The sequence below is a fragment of the Chanodichthys erythropterus genome, chromosome 3 (assembly GCF_024489055.1).
Source record: "Chanodichthys erythropterus isolate Z2021 chromosome 3, ASM2448905v1, whole genome shotgun sequence".
Lineage (NCBI taxonomy): Eukaryota > Metazoa > Chordata > Actinopteri > Cypriniformes > Xenocyprididae > Chanodichthys > Chanodichthys erythropterus.
Window position 1 is genome coordinate 62,012,692 of NC_090223.1, and position 15,428 is coordinate 62,028,119.

Here is a 15,428-nt window from a genome sequence, read left to right on the forward strand (position 1 = left end):
GTTTTGAGCAGCAGTTTGCACTACTGTTAGAAAAGTCTTAATAGGTTTATAATGTTTATATATTGTTTATTACAAACACAGAGCATTTAGTTTCAATTGGATCAGCATGGATTACCATTAGACAGCCTGAATGACATACAAGTCTTAATACCATCCATACTGAGTAGAGGACATTTCCAACGCAGCTGCAAGATGTTTACTAAAACACTGAAAATTGAGTTCCATGGAACATCACAGTACTTCTAACCATTGGTCAATATCAAAACAAAGGTAAATTCAGACTCACCTCACAAGCAGAGTCGTTTGGCACGACTGGATGATTGACATTGTGGGAAAGGATTATTTTGAACTGTATGTGCACTAGTTCAGGTGGGTTTGTGTTCACACTGGTGTGTCGGTAAGGACACCTGAGGCAGGATTCAGTTTCCAGAATTTAATAAGTGATTAAGGATTGACAGCAATTGACGGGTCTTTATCGACCCAGGTCTATATCTAACACAGAAGGATCTCTACCTGTCATGATAGTATAAAACTCCTCTGATATTAGAGTAACAATTATAGAAGAATAAAATAAATCTCATTTTGTTACCTTTTGGAGCTTAAAAGAGCTCAGTTTGAGCAGATGTTTTATGCCATCATCACTGTCCTCGTCAGAGCTCATTTCCCAATAAATTCATTAAATAATGGCCTAGTTTTATGTTTGAGGTCACGAGTATGAGCCCATTCGTGATCTCAAACGTATTCTCAAAACTATATAATTTTCAACATCTTCAAAATCAATATTTCAATCGCTAACAGCTTCACCAGATTCATCCAGTAACAGTTACAGTCATATTTGATTGCGTTCAGTACTTGCTCTGCAGTAAATCGCTGAGCCATTTCATGTTTTTCTTATTTCGTTTTCTGTCTAAATGAGTCGGTACTTCAACATTGTGTATCAGACATTGCCACCTTGTGGAATAAAGGTGAATTGCCCTTATTCCGTCATCTAAGATTCAATTATTGTTATGCAGAAAAAATATACGTACATTCTTACACACCTCGGGTCGTTTGCGACCCTATACATTTTTTACGAAAAATTAATGCAAAAATAGGCATTCTTTTATAATTTTCTGATTTTTTTCTTGTTATATTCTTTATAATGAATTGATTGAGGAATACCAAGAAGGTTGATGTCTAACTTTAAAAAATGAACGAGGAGGAGGGTAGTGAATGACGTCCCGGGTCACTAAAGACCCGAGGTATGCATTTAAGGGTTAAAGTATAGCGAAGCACACTTACATTGTTTCAGTGACTCACGAAATAAATGTCCACTTTATGGAAATTTATTGTTAATGTTCAGCCTCGATCAGAACACTTGCTGCTCCTCTCTCTTCAGCAAGCGATCACTGACTGACATCACACAGTAACAAGTGCGCTTACTGGCTGTGACTCCTTATCACTGCCGCCCCCAAATATGCTAAGCATATTTGTTCCTTGGTAGACTTAATCAGTTTGTGGGGGCTGAGTCTTTAAAGGTGCCCTAGATTCAAAAATTGAATTTATCTTGGCATAGTTAAATAACAAGAGTTCAGTACATGGAAAAGACATACAGTGAGTCTTAAACTCCATTGCTTCCTCCTTCTTATGTAAATCTCATTTGTTTAAACGACCTCCGAAAAACAGGCGAATCTCAACATAACACCGACTGTTACGTAACAGTCGGGGTGTACGCCCCAATATTTGCATAATGCCCATGTTTAAGGGATTGCACAAGCCAGTAATGTCTGGATCTGTGCACAGATGAAGCATCAGACTAGGTAAGTGTAATGGGTTAAAAAAATGTAATTTATAAGTTTGATACCCCCCTATTAATATGTGAATACATTTCCTATGTTTATTTTTTTTATTATTACATTTACAAAATTAGAACTTTTCAGTAAAACATCTGTCATCACGCCGCCACACCACTAGATGGTGCATTGTGTGCACTCGAAACACACGAGAGAGATACTTTCCCCTGTTCGGCACGCTCAGTAATAAACTTACTGCCGCTGTGGAAACATCTAACTTTTGTTCTCCCAGGTATGAATATAAATAACTAAAATGTTAATTGTATTGTACTTGGGTGAATCGGCAGGTGTTATACAAAGAGTTTGAGCGTGTTTAGAATTGTATTTAAATCCATGGAGGATTATAAAAACCAAATAATGAGTTAAATCGTGTGTCATGTATGGTTTCTGTTTTAGGACATTAGAAAAAGGTTTAACAGGCTGAAATACTGAGTTCTTGTTGGACATTGTTTAAAAGTGTTTTAGAAGCTCTTTAGAATTGCATTGCTGAGTGTATTTTGCATTCTAATTTCAATCGCCATTTTGGGGTGTTCAGCACATGTATTTTTTCAGTGTGTGCACGTGCATGAGTTAAATGGAGTGACAGACAAATTATATCAAGTTAATATATCAAGTGTAATGAAATCTAAAGCATTTCCTCAGAAATCTGGTCTTGAAGGTTTTCTGGTGTCTTGATAAATGTTTTTGTGCAGTTTTTACACACTCTTTTGTACCGTCATTGTAAATTCAAAGTGTAAATTGATGTAAACTTCCAAATGCATACAATGTGTACCGGCACATAACCTTGTAGGCTATGAATGTTTTCACATACGAGTATACATACTATATATCATATTTTGTATTATGGAATATTTTGCATACACTTAGCAAGTGTTTTAATGAATTTGTTTTTTTCTGTTAAATTGTATTTCACCAAATGCACTTGAAGTTTGAAAAGTGTAATCTTTTTCAGAAGTTAAAGCATTTAAAGAAAAAGTATTGCAGTAATAAACTGACTGCCGCTGTGGAAACATCTAACTTTTGTTCTCTCGTGTTTCTCTCAGTTTCTTCTCTGATCCACAGTGCACACTGCCTGTGCATCATTTGCTGCCGGCACAGATATCCCCTAGGTCTGAGGCCGGTAACATAAGCAAGCAAGAACAACAGCGAAAAATGGCAGATGGAGCAATAATAACTGACATAATCCATGATAGCATGATATTTTTAGTGATATTTGTAAATTGTCTTTCTAAATGTTTCGTTAGCATGTTGCTAATGTACTGTTAAATGTGGTTAAAGTTACCATCGTTTCTTACTGTATTCACGGAGACAAGAGCCGTCACTATTTTCATTTTTAAACACGTTCAGTCTGTATAATTCATAAACACATTGTGGCGAGGGGGGCGTGGTTCAGCGAGGTCTGCAGCCGGAGAGAATAGCGGGAGACGCTTGGTAAGTGAGTGGGTTGAATATAAATCACGAACACCTGTTTCTCATTCCAGTGATTGGCGCGGAGATAGGATAAAACGCCACGAGAAGCAGGAGTGTGTGACAGAGAGGGGAACTGCTGACTGAGTCGTGTCGAGGTTCTTGGAGTGAAGCCCTTGTGGATTGTGTATACCAAACTTGGAGAGAAGCCCTTTGTGGATGGTGTATACCGAACCTGGAGTGAAGCCCTTTGTGGATTGTTTATTTTGTTGTTGTGCGCTGCACAGTCTTTCTGTTGAACCTTTTTGAAACTAAATAAAGTCTCAGTCAGCAGTTGTTCGTCGACCCTGTGCTCTTCCTTCCCCACCTACGAACTTAAGTGTGCTACACACATCTTTATTCTTTATAAATCTCTCCAACAATGTAGCTTTAGCCGTTAGCCACAGAGCATATAGCCTCAAATTCACTCAGAATAAAACGTTAACATCCAAATAAATACTTTACTCACATAATTCGAAGCATGCATACAGCATGCATGATGAACATCTTTTAAAGATCCATTTGAGGGTTATATTAGCTGTGTGAACTTTGTAAATGCGCTGTAATATAGTCAAGAGCTCGTTTGGCAGGGAGCGTGAGCATTTAAAGGGGCGGTGTTGCGTATAAATCAGTGCATTGTTAATGATGCCCCAAAATAGGCAGTTAAAAAAATTAATTTAAAAAAATCTATGGGGTATTTTGAGCTGAAACTTCACAGACACATTCAGGAGACACCTTAGATTTATATTACATCTTGTGAAAAAGCATTCTTGGGCACCTTTAACAGGTACATCCTCCTCTGAAAATGCAGGAAGGGGTATCAAATGAGCAACAGGACATGTATAGAGCTTATTTTTGATTTGGATCTCAGCAATTCTGATCTGGCCATCTGAACCAGGAAAGGTTTTCATTACCTTGCCCACTAGCCACAAGGCACGAGGAACCTGTGGGTCTTCAAGCATTACTACATCTCCAGTGGAAATGTTACTCACATCTGAATGCCACTTGGAATGAGACTGTAGTGTAGGTAAATAGTTGCGGATGAAGCTTGACCTAAACTGATCTGCCAGTACCTGACTTTGCCTCCACCGCCGCCGCCCCGTGAGCTCACTGGCTGGATAGACTACAGGTGGTAAGGAACTATCTGGCCGCCCCATAAGCAAGTAGTTAGGCGTAACTGGATCAAAGTCAGCTATGTTACTTGAGGTTTATCCATGTGGTTTGCTGTTGAGTATGCTTTCCACTTCAATGAGAACTGTCAGAAGCACCTTTTCAGTCACTACTTGTGAGCCAATGGTAGTGCGCAAGGCATTCTTCACTGACCGAATCTCTCTTTCTCAAGTCCCGCCAAAGTGTGGAGCATTTGGTGGGTTAAAGCGGAAGGTTATTTTCTGTTTGGCCAGCTGTTGTTGTAGCTGAGGGCTGAAAAAGCTTCTTGCACCTCTCTTTCTCCACTACGGAAATTGGTGCCCTGGTCTGAGATTAATTCAAATGGTGTGCCACGTCGAGCAACAAACCTCCTTAAAGCCATCAGGAAGGAGTCTGTATCAATTGAAGTGAGAAGATCCAGATGTACACTCCTTGTGGTGAGACACTTAAAGATTATCCCCCACCTTTTCTCACTGCATCTGCCGATCTTAATTTGGAATGGCCCGAAACAGTTCATGCCAGTGCTGTAGAATGGTGGCTTATGGAGTCTCAAGCAGGCGGGTGGTAGATCTGCCATTTTGGGAATAACTGGCTTGCTCTTCCACTTTTGACAGTCTCTGCATTGATGCTGCTGCTTGCGGATAGCTTCACGTCCTCTTAATATCCAGAAATTCCTCCTCATTTCCATAAAAACTCTCTCTGGTCCTGGGTGACAGAGCCTGTTATCATAGTCCTGGATCAGCAATTTAGTGCTGAAATGATGAGGATGTAGAACTATGGGGTGGATTGCTGATGACTCCAGTCCTTCCGCCCGATGCAGACGGCCACCAACTCTGATGAGCTGACAGGACTCATTAAATTCTGGTGCAAGGGTGAGTAGCCGACTGGTTGACTGTACAGGCTTCCTAGCTTTGAGTAATCTGTATTCTTCAGGGAAACTGTCAATCTGGGATTTCTGGAGAATTAGCGATTCTGCAGCTATATAATCTGCAGCTGATGGCTGTACTGTTCCTTTAAGGTTCTGGACTGTTGCCTCTACTAGCTCCTTCCAGGAGCTGTAGGTATCAGGATCAGGAATGCTCGGGACAGTAACTTCTGTTGAAATGCCACAAAAAAATTCCCTTGCGTTGTTCTGCTTTGTCTTCAGGGGGTTGTATAGTAGGAGTGATATGCCATGATGACTCGGGTTCAAGGAGGAATGATGGTCCTTGGCTCCACCTTTTGGTCAATGACAGGTCTTTGAGGGTTTTACCTCGGGTAAGGTCATCCGCTTGATTCCTATCAGAGTCCACATACCGCCAGGTAGGGATGGGCGATATGGCCAAAAATCCATATTGCGATATACATTGCAGCCTCTTGTGATAACGATATATATTGCGATATATAAATTATAATAGAACAATTTCAGAGCAGGTTACATAGACCCTTAGGAAAGCCAAACATATTGTTTTTTTTTTAAGAAATAAAGAAACGTTGCATGTTGATTTGAGAACATTTATTGTGCAAAAGCAAAACTGTAATTATACAACATGTTTAGTTTTGAGGTGGTAGAACAGATTAGTCGTGTTACCTCTCTTAGCTGGAACTTTTGCCCCACACACTGTAGGTCAGTGGTCACCAACCTTTTTAAGCCCAAGATCCCTGACCTCGACCTTTTTGAAAGACAAGATCTACTTGATAGAAAAAGACAGCCCAGATTGTATTTAGTATTTTTTTTCTGGCCAAGATTCTGATTTATTTATTAATTTATTTATTTTTACAAGCAAATTGGCCGATTCTGATACTGGTTGCAGATATTTATTATTAATATTATTATAATAAACAAAAATAGACAGGCCCGACAGGCAACCCCTCAACAAGGACTTCAGGCTTCAGGTTCATTTGAGGTGGAAAGTAGCTAATCCTGTCGATAACAGTGAGGGAACACTGAGCAAAAGTTTTCTTAATACGAGTTTTCTTAATGTTTTTCTTAATTCTACTTAAATAAAAAGGTAATTATTTGTATTACTGGTCTCGTTGTCATTTTAGCTTGTTTAACCCAAGGTGTTTGGGTCTGTGGGACCCGTTTTAAAGGTTGTTAGAAGAAATAATAGCATATTTTTCTTTTAACACAAACTCATTGGCCTTGGCTCATTTTCGGTGTCTGTGTGTGGGAATGTTGTCTTTCTGCACCTGCTATTCCCACACAAAGTTACAAAATTGTTACATTTCAAGCACTTTCACCTATTCTGATTAAGTTCTGAGAAATAATGACTAATAATGATAAAATCTTTTCTATTTTTTTTTATTGAATTTCCTTGGTTTCTCACAAAAAACGAAAACGATCATAAATATGTGGCGTATATGAACCATGATGTATATATTGTTGGTAATTGAGCTAAAGTAAACATCTGTTAAGTATTTTTTACATGAATTGTTATGGCTGTATTGATTTAAAAGCCTAATAATGTGGTGGGTCCACCAGACCCGGTAATATTGGCTGTATAAAAAAATATGAACACTGGTTAAAGAACTGTATGGGCTGACTGTAAAATAAGTCCTCAAAAATGAATTTGTTAGCCCATAATAATGGTTAATACCCTTATGGGTAGAATAGCAGGGGCCCATGATCAGCCCACATGGGGCCCAGGTAGTGTGGGCCCCAGATAGGAGAAACCTGGGCTGCCCGTGTGGGTTTTAGCTAGGGCCCATGTGAAGCCCAACTTCAGACCATCTGGGCTTGCCCACATAGGGCCACCATGGAACCCCCGGACAAAATTAACTGGGCCCCATCTAGGCAGCCCAGATGGGGCCCACTCACCAGCCCATATCCAACCCTTATGGGCCCCACATGGGTGTGTTGGCAGGGTATAAACAAGTCTGTAACTTTTGCCGCTCTAACGATTAAACAGAGCGGCATGCATCTTCAGGAAGAACATTGTAGCCGGAGATGCTTCTCTCTGTTTATGTCTATGACGAGCGGATATTTGTGCTATTCCGCAGCAGTTCCTACCAGACTGGTCTAAAATAGTCTGAATATAAACACTTATTATAGGTGTACCATAATGATTCAGGGTAAGACAAAAACACGGTTTGGAAAATGTATTCATGTTGTACATTCCCATTGTATAATTTTTGTAAATTTTGAACACAAAAAGTTACATATCTGGAAAGTTATCAGGAGACCAATGGACCACGTCAGACACAAGACTGAAATGTCCCTTAAGAAAAAAAAGAAGAATTTATTTTTCCGAGGTGACAATGAATAAATGGCTTTTATAAAAATGTATAAACTTAACTTTGGAAAGACGCAAAACCTTTTTTTATTGTTATGTTTACGTTAGTGCAGGTGGCAGTTAGAATTTCCATGGCAACCGGGAAAACATTCAAGCCACTGGAGAGGACAGCGTCGACATTTCTCCGTGTTTATCGTCAGTTTTATAGCAATAAAGTTCAAAAACTGCGTCAGATTGGTTAAGTAACATTACCCACAGTCTACTTTAAGTACTTTTGTTAATATTTTTACCTCTGTGATTATATGGTATCTTTCCTTGATCGTCTGAAATATATGTTTTAGCAAAATGTTACGCTAGCATAGCATATGCTTTTAATGATACTGAGTGCAAAACGTCTTGAATGCTTTTATTTTATGTTTCGCTGTAGGCTACATGTTTTTATTTATAGTTTGAGTGTATTATATTATTTTTATTTGGTGTTTTGTTCATGTTCTGTGTGTTTTTCAAAATAAATGAATTGAATTCATTTTGAGTCTGCATTCATCATTCACAGCTGTTGGAATAGCCTTTAAATTAGTTTGGGCAAATGAGGACATAAATTAGGTTAAACTACTGCATGTCCGCCCATAGAAAAATAAAATAATACACAACGTTGCCACGACGTCGCAGTTACTAACTGGCAACGTCACAAAGTTACGTTGTAGCGACGTATAGGCACCTTTCACTTTTCCGGTTGCCACACGACGAAAGTTTGGTCACCAAATTACGTTGCAGTTACGTAACAGTCACGTATTTTGGTTAGCTGGGCCGTTGGATTAACCAGCGACGTTTCTGGAACGTTAGATTCTTAAAAAAAAAAAAAAGGAACTTTACCACGACGTCCTCACAACGTTGTCATTCAGTAAACCTCTTTGGTCCACAAACATATGAATAATCACATTAAGTAAAATGTTAGATAGTTTTGCTGGCAAATATTTTATGAATATGTAGTAGGCTATTAGGTATATATCAAATATAAAAAAAACTACGTAGATTCATTTAAAAAGCTTGAATCAATTAAACTTACTCATAATATCCAAATGCCATATTTAACAAACATGATGTTGGCTTAATGCAATATCTGGAAAGTTATCAGGAGACCAATGGACCACGTCGAAACAATGTTCTCCGTGGGATTAACTAGCGACGTCTTTTGAGGACGTGCCCGCTACATTTCTGGAACGTTATCCAAGATTCTTAAAAAAAAAAAAATGGAACTTTACCACGACATCCTCACAACGTTGTCATAAAGTAATGTCACTCATGTACCCCGCTGAGAACAGCCTAACCTCAGCTAATCCTTCTGACGTTTGCTGCTGGCTCTGATGTCTCTGTAGTGCTTAAACATAATATAATTCATCTTTTGTAATTCTAACAGTTGATCTTTGGTCTCATATATCTATAATTTATTGAACTAAAAGTGAAATCTCATAACTTATAGTTATAGTTTATTGTTGTAGCTACTAGAGCGCTGACTTTGTATGTTTGACTGAATCGTTTGCTTTATTTTTTATTGTAGCTTATATCTTTTGCTTATACTTTTATAATGGGTATTTGGCTATTGTTGACCATTAAAACTGACATTTAACAAAAAGAGTCAGGGTTGTGTTTCATATTTGCAGACTATATGCACATATTGCCACATAGGTTTAATATTTCAGGGTTCCTACGCAGTTTGGAAAAGTATGGAATTTTACATTTCCAGGTCTGGAAATGTATGAAAAAAAGAAATCAAAGTATGGAAAAATATTTGTCTTTCCAGACTATTGGCTCTATTCAGTTTTCTAATTTATCATACCTGCAAACTAGTCACTTTTTGGTGAAATTAGCAGTTTTGAATTAATACGTCATTTATGTGAATCATTTAGATCCAAAGAGGTTTTTTTTCGAGGTAAGTGTGTGTGTTACAAGATTCTCACAAGAATCGAAAATGGGCTACTTTCCCATAGACTGGAATGAGTCGTGATCTTTCTTGGCTCTCTGAGGCATGATAGATCGCTGTAGCGCTCGTGAACCAGCCATCTCTTCCGCTTTACTAGTTACAACACAAAATAAACATGATTGAACATCCGAAGGTATGTTGAAAGATACAGTACAACTTACCGAAATCTGTATCATGTCACATGCAATCGATCAATTAGTGTTTCAACCGCAGAAAGGCGTTAATAAAACAGCTTGTAAAAATGTCACATTTAGCCTACCTCAGAAAAGCCGTTCAATGTCCAAAAACTCGTTATTTAGCTACAAAAATGAACTTCGAGGGGAGCATTTTGCTAAATATATGCACTATAGGCTATTGCATATTCATTGTATTTGTAGGCTATTTAACATGTGCTTCGATATTGAATGTATAAATCCGTTTTATGACTGCCACCATTTAGATGTTTAAATGTCTACATAAAAAAAAAAGAGTAGAAAAATAATTGTCATTAAAAATTCAGCCCTAGTGCCAATTTTTTTTTTTTTTTTTTTTACTAGAAGCAAATGTTGTTGTTTCCATTTATGTTCTTGTCAGAGTGCACCAGAATGCTTCGTTTACATGTTAAAATCACAAAAATCGACTCATGGGGGAGGATGCCCCCAGACCCCCCTACAACTATTTAGTTCCTACATGTCACCTTTTCCACCTCTTTACTTTGCAGATATGTTTAGAAAGTTATTAATTTCTAAAATATTATGGAAACTGTCACATAGAGAAAACATAGAAAAGGAGACGGAGGCTTACCAATGCCAGAAATTGTTTGGAAGGAGGTCTGGAAATTTGAGTATGGAAAAGTATGGAATTTTGAAATGGAAAATGTGTAGGAACCCTAATATTTTTAAAATGGAAATGAAAAGAGGAAGAACTGTGTTTTATAGTTTGTTTGGTAATAACTATACATGCAGTGAAGACTGTAAGACTGCAAAGCAATATTTAAAAAAATGGTATACAGTTCCAGATTTTTTTTAAAAAAAATTTGTATGTTTGTCACACTTTAATATTTAAGATAATCAACACAAGTAAACACAACATGCAGTTTTTAAATGAAGGTTTTTATTATGAAGGGAAAACAAAATCCAAACCCACATGGCCCTGTTTGAAAAAGTGCTTGGTGTCCCCGCTGTTAAAACATAACTGGTTTATCACACCTGAGTTCAGTTTCTCTAACCACACCCAGGCCTGATTACTGCCATACCTGTTCGCAATCAAGAAATCTCTTAAATAGGACCTGCCTGACAAAGTGAAGTAGACCAAAAGATCCTCAAAAGCTAAACATAATGTTGAGTGTAACATGGGACATGATGACGGAGTGGGAGATCCAAATGCAGGCTTTATTAACAGGAGAGGGTAGTAGGTTGATCACCAGAAAACAGATACAAGAAGGCAAGGCAAAGGGGTAATCCAAAAACACAGGCATGGGTCAGGGCGGGCAGCAAAAGAGCATAAAACAAGAAAAAGTCCATGGTCAAAACACAGGCTAGACAAGGCAAGGAACAAGGAACACAAAGACTAGGAAAACATGTCGGCATGATTGAAACACAGGCACTATTTATACACGGGCACAAACAAGATAATGAGTTAACAAGGGGGTGTGGTCCAATGAGTGTCCATGGTAACAAACAAGAGGAGCAGCAGGGGAACATGAGGTGCACACACAGAGGAGATACAGGGAACACAGACAGGGAACATGACATTGAGATTCAAAGAAAATCAGGAACAAATAAGAAAGAAAGTAATTGAGATTTATCAGTCTGGAAAAAGTTATAAAGCTATTTCTAAACCACAGTGAGAGTCATTATCCATAAATGGTGAAAACATGGAACAGTGGTGAACCTTCCCAGGAGTGGCCGGCCAACCAAAATTACCCCAAGAACGCAGCAAGGACTCATCCAAGAGGTCACAAAAAACCCCACAACAACATCCAAAGAAATGCAGGCCACACTTGCCTCAGTTAAGGTCAGTGTTCATGACTCCACCATAAGAAAGGTACTGGGCAAAAATGGCCCACATGGCAGAGTTCCAAGACGAAAACTGCTGCTGAGCAAAAAGAACATAAAGGCTCGTCTCAGTTTTGCCAGAAAACGTCTTGATGATCCCCAAGACTTTTGGGAAAGTACTCTGTGGACTAACAAGACAAAAGTTGTACTTTTGGGGAGGTGTGTGTCCCATTACGTCTGGTGTAAAAGTAACACAGCATTTCAGAAAAAGAACATCATACCAACAGTATAATATGGAGGTGGTAGTGTGATGGTCTGGGGCTGTTTTGCTACTTCAGGAACTGGAAGACTTGCTGTGATAAATGGAACCATGAATTCTGCTGTCTACCAAAAAATCCTGAAGGACAATCTCCGGCCATCTGTTCGTGACCTCAAACTGAAGTGAACTTGAGTTCTGCAGCAGAACAATGATCCAAAACTGGCTAAAGAAAAACAAAATGAAGACTTTGGAGTGGCCTAGTCAAAGTCCTGACCTCAATCCTATTGAGATGCTGTGGCATGACCTTAAAGGGTTAGTTCACCCAAAAATGAAAATTATGTCATTAATGACTCACCCTCATGTTGTTCCAAACCCGTAAGACCTCCTTTCATCTTTGGAACACAGTTTAAGATATTTTAGATTTAGTCCGAGAGCTTTCTGTCCCTCCATTGAAAGTGTATGTACAGTAGACTGTGCATGTCCAGAAAGATAATAAAAACATCATCAAAGTAGCCCATGTGACATCAGTGGGTTAGTTAGAAGTTTTTTAAGCATCGAAAATACATTTTGGTCCAAAAATAACAAAAACTACAACTTTATTCAGCATTGTATTCTCTTCCGGGTCTGTTGTTCATCCGGGTTCACGACTCCGCAGTGATGCTACTGACGTAAGACTCTGATATTTTTGATTATTGTGGACAGTCTACCGTACATACACTTTCAATGGAGGGACAGAAAGCTCTCGGACTAAATCTAAAATATCTTAAACTGTGTTCCGAAGATGAAAGGAGGTCTTACGGGTTTAGGAGGACATGAGGGTGTCATTAATGACATAATTTTCATTTTTGGGTGAACTAACCTTTTAAAAAGGTGGTTCATGCTCTCAAACCCTCCAATGTGGCTGAATTACAATTCTGCAAAGACAAGTGGGCCAAAACACTGTAACAGACTCATTGCAAGTTATCACAAATGCTTGATTGCAGTTGTTGCTGCTAAGGGTGGTCCAACCAGTTATTAGGTTTAGGGGGCAAGCACTTTTTCTCACGGGCCATGTGGGTTTGGATTTTGTTTTCCCTTCATAATAAAAACCTTCATTTAAATACTGCATGTTGTGTTTATTTGTGTTATCTTTGATTAATACTTAAATTTGTTTGATGATCTGAAACATTAAAGTGTTACAAACACGGAAAAAAAAAGAAAAATCAAGAAGGGGGCAAGCGCTTTTTCACACCACTGTATGTGTGTGTGCAAGATTGTCCTTTTAAGTCGTTTTGAGTTTGGGAGCATGTTGAGGAACAGCACTGTCCTGTGACGAAGTCTGAGGCAAAATAATCCCACCAGGTTGGATATTTCCACAAGAATAAAAAAAAAGTCACAAACAAAAACAGGGATTGATGAACATCTAAAACTACAAGACTGTGCTGTTGACTGAATGTGAAGGACAATTTTACTGTTTCAATATCAAGAGTAAATCAGACATTCAGGTACAAGAACTACTACAGAAGATCGAAGGAATGATGATGGGAAATGGTGGGAGATTTATCATGGAACGAATGAAGAGGAGCAACAAGTTAATAGTCAGTTGTAGGTTGTTTTATTGTTATGTTGTAAATGACAATAATAGAAACATGGCAGTTGGTTCACTAAGTGTAAGTCACTAGTTTGTCACAATGACTTTAAGGGAAGAATCCATACAGTCTGATTTAACAGTGATTTGATTGTTCTGTTGTAGTTTCAGGAGAAGATTCAGATTTTTCAAGCAACCACCAAACTGTCCTGCCACATATTATGGCTTTAAGGAAACTACTTTCTTGCTCAGCACATAAAGATGAACTACTTATTGTGGTTTCAGACTGTGGTGATGTGGCCCTTCACTGCATGGATCTTCATGTGTATCTTCAGCTGATTTTTAAAAGAGCTTCTCTCTGCTGTGGATCTTCTCATGCCGTTTCAGATTTGATGACAGACTGAATCTCTTGTCACAGTGTGAACACTTGTAAGCTTTTTCTCCAGTGTGGATCCTCTCATGTGTTTTCAGATTTGTTGACTGACTGAATCTCTTGTCACAGTGTGAACACTTGAAAGGTTTTTCTCCATTGTGAATTATCTGGTGCAGTTTTAATTGGTTTGCTGAAATAAAAGTCTTCTCACACTCGAAGCACATGTACTCTCTCACACCGGTGTGTGTTTTCTCATGTTGATTTAAGTAATACAGCTGTGAAAAACTCTTTCCACACAGAGAACATGAATGTGGCTTCTCCTTTGTATGAACTGTCAGGTGTCTCTTCAGGTTTGATGCCCAGAGAAACGTTTTGTCACATTGATGACATGCCAACTGCTTCTCTCCAGTGTGAACTCCACTGTGAGTCTCAAGATTTTGTTTTGATGCAAAACTCTCCCCGCATTGATCACATGTGAATGGTCTCTCTCCAGTGTGAACTCTCATGTGACTCTTAAGATGTCCTCTTTGTGTGAAGTTCTTCCCACACTGATCACATGTGAACGGCTTCTCTCCAGTGTGAACTCTCATGTGAACATCAAGATATTGTTTGGTTGAGAAACTCTTTCCACACTGAGGGCAGGTGAAAGATTTCTTGGCTCTTTTCTTTAGAAATGTCTTTTTAGTCTTTGAGCGACTCAAAGGTTTTTCTCCAGGTTTGTCATGATGTTCCTCCTCCACTTCACTCAGTTCTTCACTCTCCTCCTTCACTTCCATCAGCTCTGAAATTACAAAAATAGTTCATTTTCAGTATATTAAAGTGATTCAAAATGAGGATTATGAAGTGAAATAACATAAAAGTGAACCTTCATGTACTGAAATAAACGACTGCTATGATACATTCTGATCACTTTGATGCCTTTTTATATATTTACTATATGTCCCTGAAACGGTTATTATATTTAAAACATTAAAGACAAATCAGTGAGAACTATTCAATATTTTGATGAATGACACAATTATTGACATATCGACACCAACTTTTAGATTGATATTAATTTTGCAAAAACTATTTAGTTATTAAGGGTTGGTCACACTTTTTCTTTCACAGACTTCCACACATGAGAATGTGGGACACTGAAAACAAACTCAAGTGAATTTCGACCCTCAACCCTGTTATGAATTTCCCTCATCTTAAAACTGTGACGCCCAGGAAGTGACATCATCTGGGCTCTTTATACAGCATGATGGGAGGACAAGGAAATAATCTCAATCCATTGTCTCTGTTTTTAAACAAACTGTAGTGTTGATCACATTCATCAACCCTGTTACCAAAGTTACTGTAAGAAGAATAATCTATATAACTATGAATAACTTCTACATTTTATGAAAAATACAACTTTATCAATAACTATAAATCAGATTTTGTTTAAGTCAAGCTTAAAACCCTGTCAGCCATTCTGGAAGGTGAATTTACTTGATACAGTTTGGTGTTTACTGATATTATTATTTTTTTTTATTTTGAAACCTGTCTAAAATTTTGGTTACATTGTTGCAAATTTTGAACCAGATTTAAAATAAATGTAAAATAATCTGTATTTTGACCTGATGTTGACAATCAATATGAACAT

General features: G+C 38.2%; 1 pseudogene; it reads right to left on the reverse strand.

The window, feature by feature from the left end:
• The window catches only part of LOC137007702 (uncharacterized), a 1,237,067-nt pseudogene that overhangs the window by 670,976 nt on the left and 550,663 nt on the right, over window positions 1–15,428 (reverse strand).